General features: G+C 41.7%; 1 protein-coding gene across 2 annotated transcripts in view; it reads left to right on the forward strand.

The window, feature by feature from the left end:
• Positions 1–297: 297 nt before the first annotated feature.
• Positions 298–14,339, forward strand: part of PTN (pleiotrophin) — an 84,789-nt gene continuing 70,747 nt past the window's right edge. The window contains exon 1 of one of the 2 annotated variants that reach the window (XM_019750006.3): positions 298–577. The gene's annotated coding sequence lies outside the window, so the exon portion shown is untranslated. The remainder of the gene's footprint in view (positions 578–14,339) is intronic. The other variant, XM_019750015.3, reaches the window with a different exon arrangement.

The raw sequence follows: 14,339 nt of genomic DNA on the forward strand, positions 1-14,339 counted from the left end.
TGCCATCGATCGTCCATTTAAGATGCCCCACTTGATTAACTGGCACCGACCTAAAGACCAGGTCTTGCAGAAAGTTGGAAAAAGAAAGAGTGCGTCGGTCTCTGTTAAAAACAAAGCCAGGTTCCATTCCTGGCCTCTTGGTTCACATCGGTGAGCTTGCTCCTGCGGGGAGCGCCTGCCCCTGGAGAATTCTGCTTTTAATAAGCTTCCCAATCAGCTCGCGAGGGCAAGGCGCGCTCCCTCCCTCGCGGGGCCTGCGTCCTCTCCCAGCCCGCTCTGCTCAGCCCTCCCATTCTCCACTTGCCTTCCGTTCCCTCCCTGTCGGGGCGGAATTGAGTCCAAGGCAGGATCAGGTTCCCCGCCTTCCAATCCGAAAATCCCGCCAAGGGAGTCGCAGAGTCGAGGAAACCCCAAAGTGGAGCCAGGGGAAGAAAGAGGCCAGTGAGTCACCGGCCAGGAGGGAGCAGCGACCGCGCCGCCAGCCGCAGCGACTCGGGTACCTGGACCCCAGCAGCAAATCTCGCCCCTTTCAGCAACAAAGGCAGCCTGCGCGCAGAAAGCACGTTTGCAACTCAAAGTAAGTGCAAAGGGATGCGCGAGTCTCCCAGGTGAATCCCAGCGAGTTTCCTTCGCCTGCTGCCACTTTTCGAGGCGCCACCAGATGATGGTGGTAGGAGCGGGAGAGACGCTGGCTGCTTTGGTGGCTTTCCTGATGCGGCTGCTTTCAGAACTGATTTGCTCCGGAGGCAAATTGAGGCATATTTTGGGGGAGTCAGGTCAGGAGACTTAGGGTGCCCTGAAATAAGTGGAAGACACGCATGCATTTGTCCAGTGTTCCTGCTACGGGCTGGAGGAGATGGCAGGGGCTTGGCTCTTTGTAAAACCTGCCTAAGTAGGTGTGTCTGTGGCTGGGTAGGGAAGAGAGAGAAAGTAAGGCACCTGGGCAAGCAGGCCTCCGTTCCCCATCCTTTCTCTGCTCTCTAGTCGCCTTGCTGGCTGGTGACTCTTAGCTGGCATGTCTAGACTCGATGTGGGGGCTGGTTCCTCCCAGTGCCAGCGGACACGAGGCATCTAGCCCTCCTGGTCCTGCCTGCCAGCCCAGGAATGGTTCTAGAAATGATTATATGTCCAAAGTGGAAAAGACACACCTTTAACCCCATCTCTCATTTGGATGCTAATTTGAATAACTGCCCTGTACACAGGCATTTGAACTTTTTATTTCATCCACCTAAAGCTAGGGTATATTTATCACTAATTTGCCAGGTTCTTAGTTTCTGAGTTGATGTTTCTATTAAGATAAAATATTTTTAGAGAGAGGAATGTATTCAACTCCTTCCCTAGTTCATACACAGAACAACAGAACATAAAACTTCCTCTCTCTCTCTCTCTTTCACACACACACACACACACACACACACACACACACACACACCTTTGTCCTTAACACAACACATACAAACTCAAGAACACACACCGAGTTTATATGCACTCTATTGTTAACTTACCCCTATCTCTGTTAACAACTGCGTTGTAAATTTGGGGATACATTGAAAAAACTAGGAGTGGCATGTGGGGGGAGGGGTGGCCCTGAGAGGAGAGCAGGGACAATGTGAGAGACACCAAGTTCCAGTCTTTGAGCATTTTTCGGCTTAGCAGGCATTTTGCTTTAGCAGCTTGAGCAAGGGGTGTGTGTGTGTGTGTGTGTGTGTGTGTGTGTGTGTGTGTGTGTGTTGGAGGGAAGGGCCTGGGAGGAGATTCATAAAATCCCAAGAAGAGCTTTTGAACTAATAACATCATGAAGCAATTTCATGATCCTGGGCAAAAGTGGAATTGATGAAACAGTGCAGCCCAATTAGCCCCTGATCATTTAGGGATGAATCGATATGTAGAAATATTACAAGGTCATGGGAGTATCTCCCAGCATAGAAAATCAAACTTGTGTTTTCCGTCTTCGTTATGCACCTTTTAAAGTCAATTATGTACTTTAAAGACCAAATCACTGAAAAACATTTACCGTCTAGTTACAGTCAAAGGAAATCAGAGTGGATAGTATCTCTTCCCCCTCCTTTGGGACATGAGTTATTTCAGAGTGGCAAAACTGGTCTTTTCTCATTTAAAGTAGAGGATGAAATTTTTTATTATTTTATTTAAACATAATCTACTGCCATTATTCTGTGCTTTAAGAAACATGTGTGCTTCGAATTCTGTAATTGTACTCTAAATCTGCAGAAGGTAATCTTCCCTCTCTTGCTGTTTCCAGGCCTGCTTTAGGACAGTTTTCTCATTTAGGGAAGGGCTACTAGGAGCGCCCACCTGCAGCCATACAGAGCACACTAGGTGCTGTATTCCAGCTGTGCACTTGTGAATACAACTGTATTATATTTTCAAATCTAGAGCTGTGAGAGAAATGAAACTACTGTTACCAGGTCATTTTTTATTATCTAATTTTTAAATGAGGTATTTAAATGAGAATATCGTTTAACAGTATGCATAATATAACATATTATATGTATTACATACTTGTGTGGTTTCCAAGACCTCTTTCCATGACATTTGGAGTAATCAACTTACTAATGTATTGAAAGTTTCCATCATGTACCTTATTTAATCTTTACATATGGCAAGCCCACATTTTTTTTCTTTTTTTTTTTTTCATTCCAGTAAGTCAATAGCCTCATTTGAATTTTCACAAAACCTAATCTTTGGAAACAACCTGACAGAGAGATAAAGTCCCCAAATAGTTTAATCGTTTTTATCACTAAAATCAATCTTAGAAATTAAATATTTTAAGCTAAACCCCTCCCCCCCCTTTGAAGATACTCTTGCTTTCTCATTTAAATGACATCCTCACATGCATTCTGATCCTGTTCCTATTTGGCATGTGGTGTGTTTGTTACTAATCAAACTCTTCTCAGGAGACTGAGTTTCCTTGGCTTGTTCACCACAGTGTAGTAAGTTAACAGTAGATGGAGGGCCAGAAGGCAGAACTCAGAATGTCAGTTCTAGTTCTCCCAACACTTGTGCTTTTTGATATGGTGGCATCGCGATAAGGGGAGCTGTTCTTGACTTCTCTCTTGAAGGCAGTGTCCAAACAGAGACCTCCCCCCCAGGGTGACGAGGGAGCAAATGTGTTTGACACCTGAGAGCTCCTCAGTCCAAGTTAAGGTGTGTTCACCCTGGAGCCTCAGGCTGAGTCTGGGCTCTTCAAGCCCTCGCTGCACCACTTGGATGCTGAGTGGGGCTTCTTTATAAGCGTGAGGAATGTTGTCACCTCTGGCTGCTGTTCTAATAAGTAATCAAAAGAAGTTTTGTTTCCTCTTGGTACAAAGCCATGTCACTGTATGGAGGGGAGAGTAATATTCAGATACGGACTTTCTCTTTCTGGGACCTTCTCTTTCTGAGCGGGGCCTGCTTTCTCCGAGAGTCAATTTTCTTGAATGGAGTTTGGGCCATGGCCTCACTTTGGAAAGTTGTTCTCTATGTTTGATGTTTATGGCCAATTCAGATTGCCATCCACTGGGCCATTTTTCCATGCATTTCATGCCAAGCTTGTAGGTGGCATAGTTTTCCAGGTATCATACCGTCTTTCTAGATTGTCAAATATAACAAGCCTTTTGTTCCTCCCTATTCTAATATTTGGTAAATAAGAAGTTAAAATTTCTGTGGTTTAAAAGGGTAGCTATAATGTAACACTATCGGAGGGCATTGTAATTATGATAATATTGCGGATTTGATTATGTAGATTGCATTCACCACACGTTCCTATTTCTTAAGGGTAGGCAAGGACTACAGTGAATGTTCATGCTCGAGATATTCTGAGAAATAAAACTTCATTTCTTCTACTGGGCTTTATTTTGCAGCCATTTCTTCAAAGGAAGTTTAGACGAAGTGACATTTCAAATGTAAAAAAAGATCATCATAATGAGTTTCGTAAAAGCAAAATCCTTCAATTCTTATACTTCATACTTATTAAAAAAAGAACGTCACTTGTGTATTAATCTCAAAGAAGTGAGTCGCAGGAACTGTCACTTGAATTCTTGATTCTAACAATTGTACGTAGTAAAATCCAAAACATCATTTTAAAACACAAACAGCATGCTGTATGTCTAACGTTTTGGTCCCTCTTCTTCCACCTTTTCTACTTACCCATTCCCTCCTCTTCTGGATCTCATTTCTCCTTTTCACTGACCCAGTTGCCGTCATTTCCTGTCCATCAAATTCCATGATGTTTTGCCTAATTCCTTCCCCATATCTGTGATGGCATATATCCCTTATATACATATGTATCAGGGATGGTCGCCCATATCTTGGAATGCATGGAAGGCTGAACCTCGCTAGCTGAAATTTAGACGTTTTCCTGACCTGTTTCACTGAACTCTCTTTTCAGAGCCAACGTACTTTCTATCGACTCTGCTAGACATTTTTTCCTCCTTCTTCTTCTTTTTTGTTTTTTAACTCAGACCCTGGCTAAGATCAGCTTACACTTTCATCGCTACAATAAGTGTTGACTTCATTCTGTTCTCTGCTTCTCAACTTCAGTGAAGGGGTGGAACCAGGATTGCTCACCCTCCATCACACTCTTCCAGGCCCTATCTCAACAATATTTCTTACTGTTATGGCAAGTCAGTTTAATACTAAACAGTATTTATTATATATGTGCAGGATGCCTACTATTGTATTGGACGAAGGCGTATATTTAAGAAAAATTTAAGTCCTAGATTTTCTCTCTAGGGCCCACAGTTTTACAATTCCAGACACTTTGTATTTGGTAGTGGTGCTAACTTCTGAAATCCTTTATTAGAACTTCATTTAAAAGACATTTCAAACAATGAAAATCCATTATGCTCTCCACCCATCTCTGATAGAAACACTTAAAAAGTCACATTCATTTTATCAAACCAATGGCTTTTTGCATTTCTTCACTTTCCTTATCACACAAAAGCATGGCCTGCGAACACCACCTTAGCATTAACTTCCTTGACATATTATTATCTTAGTTGTTTTCTAACTTCTTTGGACACTCCTCTCATCTTTATTTATTTATTTTTATTTTTTCCCTCCTCAACCTTTAAAGGTGGACATTCATTTCCAAATATTTCCTTTCTCTCCCTCTCACTCCCCTCCCTTATTCCTTCCCTCTTTTTCCAAGTGCTTTCGTATTGATCACGACTCTTCTTTGAGTTTCTACTCTAATTTTCATTGAGGAAAAAGTCTCATATCTCTCCATTTTCTATTGAGTTTTAGTCTCACTTTTTTAATTGTCTTTTTTTTTTTTTTTTTTTTTAATGAAAGGAATGATTTGAGCCCCATCCTATTTGGTAAAGGAGATTGAAGTAAAGGACTTCTTATTTTATTCTTAGCCCTAACAGATGCCAACAGGTATTGACTGCCCCATTATGTCAGGTGATATAATGGGGGATAAAAAAATAAATCAATACACCTTCAAGCAATTTATGGTCAACTCAATGTGTATCTGGATAATTAGATTAAAACACAAATTACAACAACACAAGTTAGAGTAAGGTATGTACACACAAGATTTTTGCCCTAAGCAGTTACAACGACAAATCTATAAACAAACATTTTTAGGAGAAAAAGCAAAGTAACTCACAAAAGGCTAGATGGAGAAGGGGATAGTATTTATTTCAAAAGCACCACTGTTTTTTTGTTGCTTTAATGTATTTAGCCTAGCAGAGAAATTGAACTCTCAATTCCTTCCTGCGTTCATTTCACATTTGCCACATAATTGAACAGAACTAACAGTTATTGAAAGTGACATCCTTAGAAATCAGTCTGTGTTATTTAGAATAAATATAATTTTGAAGGCGTGACACCTCACCCTAGGTGTTCTTTTCAGGAAAATTTATACTAGACATGAGATGACTGTTCTTCAATGAAAACGTAGACATGGAGGAAAAGAGTGCAAATCTTCCAACTTCAGCTATGGAATGTGGGTGAAACTGTAAATAAGTTGGCGATGGAAGCCACTCGGGGAGAGTTTTCCCAAACAAATCCTCCTTCTAGGTGAGGCTCTAATTCTCCAGCCTCCTCTTTCCTTCTCAGCCTCTCCTTCACCCCTTCCTGTGACTTCAAATCCTGCTTTCCCATCGGAGTTGACACTGGAAGAGCACACCTCTTATTTCTTGTAATGACTCACCGTCACCACCAGCTCCACCCCACCCACACCATGCATCCCTGGAAGGCAGGGATACTCGCTCATTCATCTCAAGAATTCTAGACTATCTAGCATAGGACCCTTGAAATGCCCAGTAATGTCAGGCATATGAGTGCAAAACTAAGTAAATGATTCTGAATACCATTCTCTTCTGCCCCTCATGCTTCAGAGACCTTGACTGTCTGTCCTCCATACCTAATTCCCTTAAACCTCACCTGGTATTGTTTCCTGTTTAAACCTGAGCACCCCCATTCTCAGTATCGAACCTCTAGAAGAAACCTCCATCTCTTTTTTTTCTCCCCTCCTTCATTCCAAACGTAATATAGGCCTGTCAGTTCTCTGGAATGTCTTTCTAATCATACTCTACCTCGTTGACTTTGAGGCCCAAACCTCGTGTGATCTCTGACTTATGCTACCGCCGTAAGCAAGACAGAAATCCAACCTACCTCTTTAACGAACCATATAATTCAAAGCTCATAAGACTGATCATTTGGAACATTATTTTCATTACAGCTCCAATGTGGCCATAAAACATTTGCTTTTTAGAACTTTTCATATTTATTTTCTCATGATGTTTTCATAACAATTTTACTCAGGGAGTCTAAGGAGGATTTTTACAAAAAAATAATATGGACGCTTAAGCTTCGAGAGGTTAAGGTGACCCCATTCAATGCCATATAAGTATTAAAACAAAGGTCTTACAATTTCTAGTTTGGGTATTTTTTTTTCTACTTTATAATGTCACCTTTTTCTTTGGCTAGTTTATGTTCCAGTTGCCTCTCACAACAGACCTAAACTCCAATGTATATACAGTAAAGCTCAAATAACCTAGGCGAGCGGTTCCATCATCAGTGTTTACCCGAACAACTGGAGATATGGCTTAGCATCCAGATGCCTGGGGCCCAGCCCCAGAGGTTCTGATTTGAGAGGTTGAATCAAGGAGCCTGGACATGTAACATCAGGGCTGCAGGTGATACATTCAACACATTAGCCTTAACATTCCAATATTTGAGCTCAAGGTCAAAGAAACCAAGACATAAACCTCAGCTACACTGCTTACTAGCTGTGTGACCATCAGCAAATGTTGTGGTCTTTCTTCCATTTTCTTATGTCTCACTAGGACATACCTCCTAGGATGGTCATGAGTGTTAATCTAGAAAATGAATGTGAAGTATTGAGCCCAGATTCTGATTGCTGGGGAGTGTTTGAGGAGGAGGATGGAAATTCTGATCATGGTGGTGCAGGACTGGATGAAAGTCCACCCTTGCTCTCCCTACCCCACGGCTTTTCTTCTCATGCTCATTTGGGTTCTCTAACAAACAGGCAAACAGAAACCTAGGTGAGACTCTCCTTGAAATGCTTCTTCTCTGCACTCTCAGATCATGCTTTCTAAATGCAGATTTAAAACCCCTTTCTTCTGAAAAGCACACAGAACACATGATAATGCTCAAGGCCTGGGGGCTTTGACATGTAAGGTTCCCAAACCCAACTGTTGACCTTGGCCTTTCTAGGAGAGCATTGTGCACACAAGAGTAGCCACCTTATTGCGACATTGGTGGTACCCATAACCATATCCTCCCACCCTGCCTCCCACCATGGAGCTCAGACGAAGGGTCGAGTTTTGGATGTAGGACCCTGTATTTATTTCATCATAGTTCTGACTGTTGTTTGATGTGGGATGCTGGGTGTGCCACTGAATCTCCTAGAATCTCAGGATTTTCAGCTGTAAGATGGCAGTGATGATGATGATGATGACATTACCTGCTTTGCCTACCCCACAGAATGGTGATACAGGTAAATTGTGACAATGCAATGTTTATAAACTATAGACTCTTATACTAAACGTGGCTATGATTAATACGGTCAGTGGGGCCAGTTCTGTCTTTCTCTCTCCCCAATTCTACGGCTTATCATTGTCATTTTCTCAGGACACCTAGAGATTGCCTAAGATGCCTGAAGGTAAGTTGGAGTTGGAGGAAAGACACAGGTGAAGAAAAAGAAATCTGAGTCATAGTGGAAAAAAAAAGGGATTAGACAGTCGTAAAGAGGATCTTTTACTAAATCGTTCTTCCTAAGTGTTATAAAGGATACAGACCAAATTTTTCAATTGGTTATTTGCGCTCAATTTAGGTATTTACAATTGATTAGCAATACTTTGTTTATGCTATAGCTGGGCTTCTCACACTTTGATGTGCATATCAGTCACCTGGAGATCTTGCTAAAATGCAGATTTTGATTCAGCAGGTCTCCTGTGGATTTTCAGAATCTGCATGTCAAACAACTAGTGGCTGGCTACTCCCCACTTTGAGTAGCCAAACACTAGTGCTTAGTTCCATAAACTTGAGAGAATGGGAGAAGGATCAGAACAAATCCATAGCTTAATAAAAACAATGAGGGTTATGGACAGGAATACTGCTTGCCCTATGCAAAAGCTGCTTATGCCTGTATCTTTGTGTCCAAATAATATTTACAATGCTTGATTATTTATAAAAGAAATTTGCAGTCACCATCTGAATTGCTATCGACTCAACTGAAGCCCCTTACAAGTAAAAGGCCCCTTTCCTGCAAGACACTGGGTCCATCTAAAACGTCCACAGAGGCATTTGGTCCACGCCGAAAGGCCCTTGGACTTGGGTCCTATCCAAATGTCTGTGGGCGTATCTGGTCCCTGCCAAATGGTCCTTGATATCTGGTCCTGTCCAAAATGTCCACACTTAGAAAACGTCCCTGGGTTTAATAGGGACATTTAATAGCCCATAATGTTTATTTATACTTTTGGTTTGCAGGATTAATACATAAAAATATTATAATATTTTATTGGTCCAATTGTTGTATCATGGCTGTAATGCCAATAATAACCCTTCTTGTTTCGGTTGCCTAGCTGGTAATGGCACATATCAGGGACCAAATATCGTGGACCTTTTGGCATGGACCAAATGTCTCTATGGATGTTTTGCACAGAACCAAATACCGAGGACCTTGCAGCATGGATCAAATGTCTCATTGGACATTCTGGACAGCACCAAAATCCACAATTGGCCCCTTGCCAGGTGTGGACTTGGGTCTCTTCACCAATGCTTCCGTTAGAGCCCTTCCCCAGAGAGGATATAAATGACCCAAATGCTACCTTCTTAATTTGCCTTCAAAGCTAGTGAGAAGTGTTTAGGGAACTTCATTCTTAATCTGAAACAGGATATGTTTTGTTCATGCTAGAGTAGCCTCTCCTTTAGGGTTTCAACATCAATGCTCCCTTCAATTCTCCCCTTCCAAACTATAATGGAAGCAGAACAAGTATCATCCATCTATGTGACTTCCTGGGGAACATTGGGCTGCCCTAGAAGAAGCCAGAGCTTTTTGCCTCAGAGTCCAGATTTAACCAATAAGAACAATCCTAATTAATAACAATCTTGGTAACAATCTTAGGTAACAGTGAAAATCTTCACTCAGGCTAAAACAAATGAAGACCATACAAAACTTTAAAACAATGTTTTCATGGTGGCCTTCCTAATTTGCTAATAATATGGCCTTTTCTAAATTTAGCCACGAGATTATTGCTCCCAGTAGCAGAGAATCATCTGTGAAGTTTTAGCATATAACGGTCTTCATTTCTGAGCATAAGAACGTCAGAGGGGTTCCACTGGGTGTCTGCCAGCTGGCCAGATGGGGTGTCCATGTTAAGCCAAAAATTGTATCTTTAGCTTAAAAAATACCCTGTAGCTTTGGAGACTCTTATGCAAGGATCCATTTAGTTCTTCAAGAACTATTTTCTACAAAAAAAAAAAAAAAAAAAGTGTTGCCTTCTGGGTGCAGTATATTTCTTTAGATATAGTCCATGGGGTTCAAATGAGGCAGACTGAAGCTACTATAGAAAAGAAAGTAGGCAGTTTATTAGATTATTTTAACAGGCGTAGGTACTTAAATTTTGAAACAGTAAAATAAAGCCTTTTTCCCCATCCTCTTTCCTTGGTCATAATATACATTTCACTATTAAATTTAATGTCTCTGGCAGTATGCAGAAATCTCAACTATAGTTCGATGCATGTCAGACTTGTGAAAGGTTAATTTTAATTATGTAAAAAATAATGAAAAGGTTTTTTTTAATTGTTATGTGTATTATTAGGAAAACACAAATAAATATACCTGAAAAATACATTATTTTATCACATTCTAGAAAAATATGTGTTCATGGTACAAGATATTCAATTTTTTTTTAAATTATAAAGAAGGAAAAACCTGACTTATATTCCTGCTCAAAATAGACACCACTATTAACACTCTGATTTACTTTTACAGTTTTTCTGATATAACTCTTAAAAATAGTTGTTTGAATAATTGTGTCCTGCTTTTTAAATCAACATTAGAACTGATGCACGCGATATTTTTAATAGCTGAGCCATGTTAACGTGGGCATTTGTTTCTACTAAACGGGCCACTTAAGATGGAAGGTCAGTTCATTTAGCTTGACACGGGTAAATTTGAATCACAAAAAAACTTAGTGAATTCATATCATGGACCCTCATGAAAAGCTGGAAATAGGGAAATGCATACAAACAAACAAAATCCCATGAAGCAAACAAAATATCTTTGTCCAGCCAGCAAAGGATGTGCTGTTCAGATGGGAACAGATAATCCTGTGAACTTAGTATATGCCAATTAGAGGTCACGCTGAGTAAACAATATCTTCCATTCTTAGCCTTAAGGATCCTTTCAGATCCATATCCGGGGAGTAAAGGTCTCCCCAGGGATGCCACAACTGCCTGATCCCACCCAGGTCCAATATAACCCTGTTAGCAGGTCCCAGGAGCCTGGGGGAGCCTCAGAACTGCCTTGGACTGCAAGGAGGGGGCCTAATGTACTACAGGTTTGCAAACTGTGGGAGCAGCAAACCTCTTTGATTCATGTTGCTCCAGGAACCCTTTGGGGAGTTATTTATTTGCTCTGCTATTTTTTGGAATGACTAGTGTACAAATTGGCTCCAGTTTAAAGTGAGCCCAATCAAATCTGGGTTTAGCAACCACATTCCTGTTTGTCGAGGAGGGGTTCAAGTTAAATGCCGTTCGTTATCCTCTAGGCCAGTATTGGAATCCCCACCAACATGAGCCTAAATGGTTTTGAGCCTTTCTAAATAGCAGTTTTAATCTGATGGTTCGGGATCACAGAGATAGCACTCTGATATGTGATATCTGGGGATTTGAAGAAGCACGTCCAGGCCATTAGAAAGGAATCTGGTTTGGAGAAACAGATCAAAAGTAATTTAGCAGGAATAAATGTGTAGAGGTGGATTTCTACCAATTTCTCTCTAACTAGATCCACATTTCCTAAAAGCAGGCTGACTCTGTGGGTCTCTAACATCTCGCCCAGCGATGTTGTCTTGCAAGAGGTTAAAATGAGAGCAATAGAAATGAACTTAAACTGACACCTTAGGGAAAGCATCCAAAAATGTGATGGACCGAAGCCTTGTGGTTGGGGAGAAGAGCATCAGAGCTCACAGAAAATTCTATTAAGATAGCATTGAGGTTTCCTCCACTGTGGATGAACCACTGGGCAAGCAGCTTGGGTCCTTTGGGCCCATCTGTGTCTGGTAGGGTTTGTTCGGTGACTTCTCTGGGGTGGGTTTATCTTGTTTGCTTTCCACATCTCCTGGGCTCTACATGCCTCTTGGTATAATTATGCCACAAAGTCAGCCCAGCTCTGTGGAGCAACCCTGGGCCCGTCTTGTTCTCAGAGGAAGCGTCTGAAGACAAAAACAGTGTCAGTTCCAGTGAAGAGTTCCTGCAGCAAATAGATACTCCCTCTAACCCATTATTTTCATCTATGTTTTCTCCACCCTCGGGGATGGTCATGAAAGGGGATCAAGGAGGAAATGGAGAGGCTCCTTTTCAAGGGCTGGAAACCAGCGGGATCCCTCCTGGCCCAGGGCTTAGCAGCACACGAGCCAGTGGTCATTCTGGGTTAGTTTTCTACCGTGACTTCCACTGACCCATGGCAATGAGTACCATTAAAGACCTTGTTTAAATCAGAGAAAGTTTAGGGTTGGGCATTTCTATTAAGAGTTCAGTTCTATTTTGAAGAACTAGTATTATTCCCTTGTCTTCTTCCCATCTCAAATTGACCCCTTCCTTATCTGATTTCCAAGGTGTAGCCAGGTCTATCATCCTCCATTAGAACTTGAGCAACAGTTGAAAACAAGGACAGAACACGGAAAGATGAGACTGTTCTGAAGGGGATTGAAGTGTTTCTTTGGTGTGGAAGACCAGCCTAAGGGTGAGAGGCTGTTTTCCTTAAAAGGGAATGGATTTCGTTGCTCGTTAATGTGACATGGAATTGCTTATCTGTTCTTGGTGGAATTTAAGCAAAATCATACTTTGCTCCTTGAGAATGTTCAAATATCTGTATCTGTTATGCCTCAAAATGCTGTAGTGAGATCGGAGTGTCCTTTAGACCTTCAGAGAAGCCAGGAACCTGTGAACTGGAAAAGGTGAGAAATATGACAATGACGTGTAGACCGATTAGTAAGGTTTTAGGAGCAAGTAACAAAATTCTGGGTGTGGAGGAACCATGGGATGGTGGCTTATCAGATAAATTTGACTTTTACTGAAATGAGGATGAGGGACTACCCAATGAGATGCACCACATACAGTTGAGGGACATTTAAGGTACATACTAAAAAAGATAAGACACGGAAATATTGACCGGTGTTTCCGGAAGCACATCTGCAGATTTTATAATAAATTCTTCCAGGCAGCATCTAACTGACATCATTTCCATTTAGCGATCTCCCGAAGAAGATCCTTCAATTGTTAAATCATCTTGGATTGTTGGTCCTTTGTATTTAAAGAAAGTCATTATATTAATTCTGAGTTTCAGGAGCCATATATTTTGTCACCGACTCTCATTGTTCCTACTAGACTCCTAGGAACAATGTTCTTTCACTTAACCACTGCCCAATTAGCAACTGAGACATAGTAGGTGCTCAATCCATGTTTGTTGTTGCATAGAATTTGGATAACCTTTTTACCGAGTTTGTCCTCCTTCCCTGCTCCCCGCTCCCCCTGCACCAACCCTGGCAAGATTTAATATTAACTGGCTGCCCTAGCCAAACATTGAGACACGAGCAATCATTTTCTTTGGCATCTCCAGCTCTTCTTTTCTGCTCTATCCTTCATACTCAGGGATATTTCTCTTATCAATGTTTGGGCACCCAGAGTCCTACCTTCTGCTATTGTGTGAAGACATCTGGTATCCAGGCTTCATGAGGGCATCCCCAGCGTCCTTTGATATGTTCTGGGACACATGGCAATAAGTCAAAGTTCAGGACCTGCCAGAGTCTCTGAGGCTCTATTCCTAGGAATTGCTAGGCCCAGGGAAGAGTCTCCATCCCTTGCCGTCTCTACTTCTAGAGGCTGAGGTCTTTGCTTTCCTCTCCTTCTTTTCTAAGCACAGCTCACCAACTGTAATGATAATATCTAATATGTATTGAGTGCTTCCTATCCGATGGGCACAGTACTAGAACTTTAAATTCAGTACTGGGTTACGTACTCCCCAAATCTCATGGGATAAAGATTCTTTCCCTTCTTAGTTGAAAAATGAGGGAATTCAGTCTCAGAATGGTTAAGTAACTTGTCCAGGATCATAAGCTAGTGAGAGGTCGGACTGATATCATAGTCCGAATATTTCTAACCATAAAACTCTTCTTAAGGCATCAAGTTCTCCTCCCTCCATCCCCCTGCTCTATGGCAAGGGCCCAGTGAGTATCTAAAGATATTCTGGTTCAATATTCCCTTCCTCCCCTGAGCCAGTGTCCAAGAATATACCCTCTCTTGGACAAAGAATCCTATTGTTAGATTAGACCTCTTTGATGGTGTGTTATTGTATATTGTTTCATTCTCCATTGTTCTCTCAAGCATCTATTTGCCTCTCCTGGTGGTCTGCCTGGCTTGTGCTGAGGAAGAGGCTGGGGGAATGTAGGCAGGAGGGAGTCTGGGGGATGCTCTGTCTGCGCCTCCAGCCTGCTATCACCTGACTAAATTGTTGGTTGGATTGCTGTGTTCCAGCCCTGGGGGAGGCCACAATGCCGTGTTTGTTTGTGTATGAGAGTCTCTGGCTTTGATTAGCAGTGAGCTCCAGTGCAGCTGAACACACAATAGGGACCAAAGGATGGGGA

This window comes from Rhinolophus sinicus, chromosome 8, assembly GCF_057876585.1.
Source record: "Rhinolophus sinicus isolate RSI-liver-muscle chromosome 8, RSI-T2T, whole genome shotgun sequence".
In the NCBI taxonomy this organism is placed as follows: domain Eukaryota; kingdom Metazoa; phylum Chordata; class Mammalia; order Chiroptera; family Rhinolophidae; genus Rhinolophus; species Rhinolophus sinicus.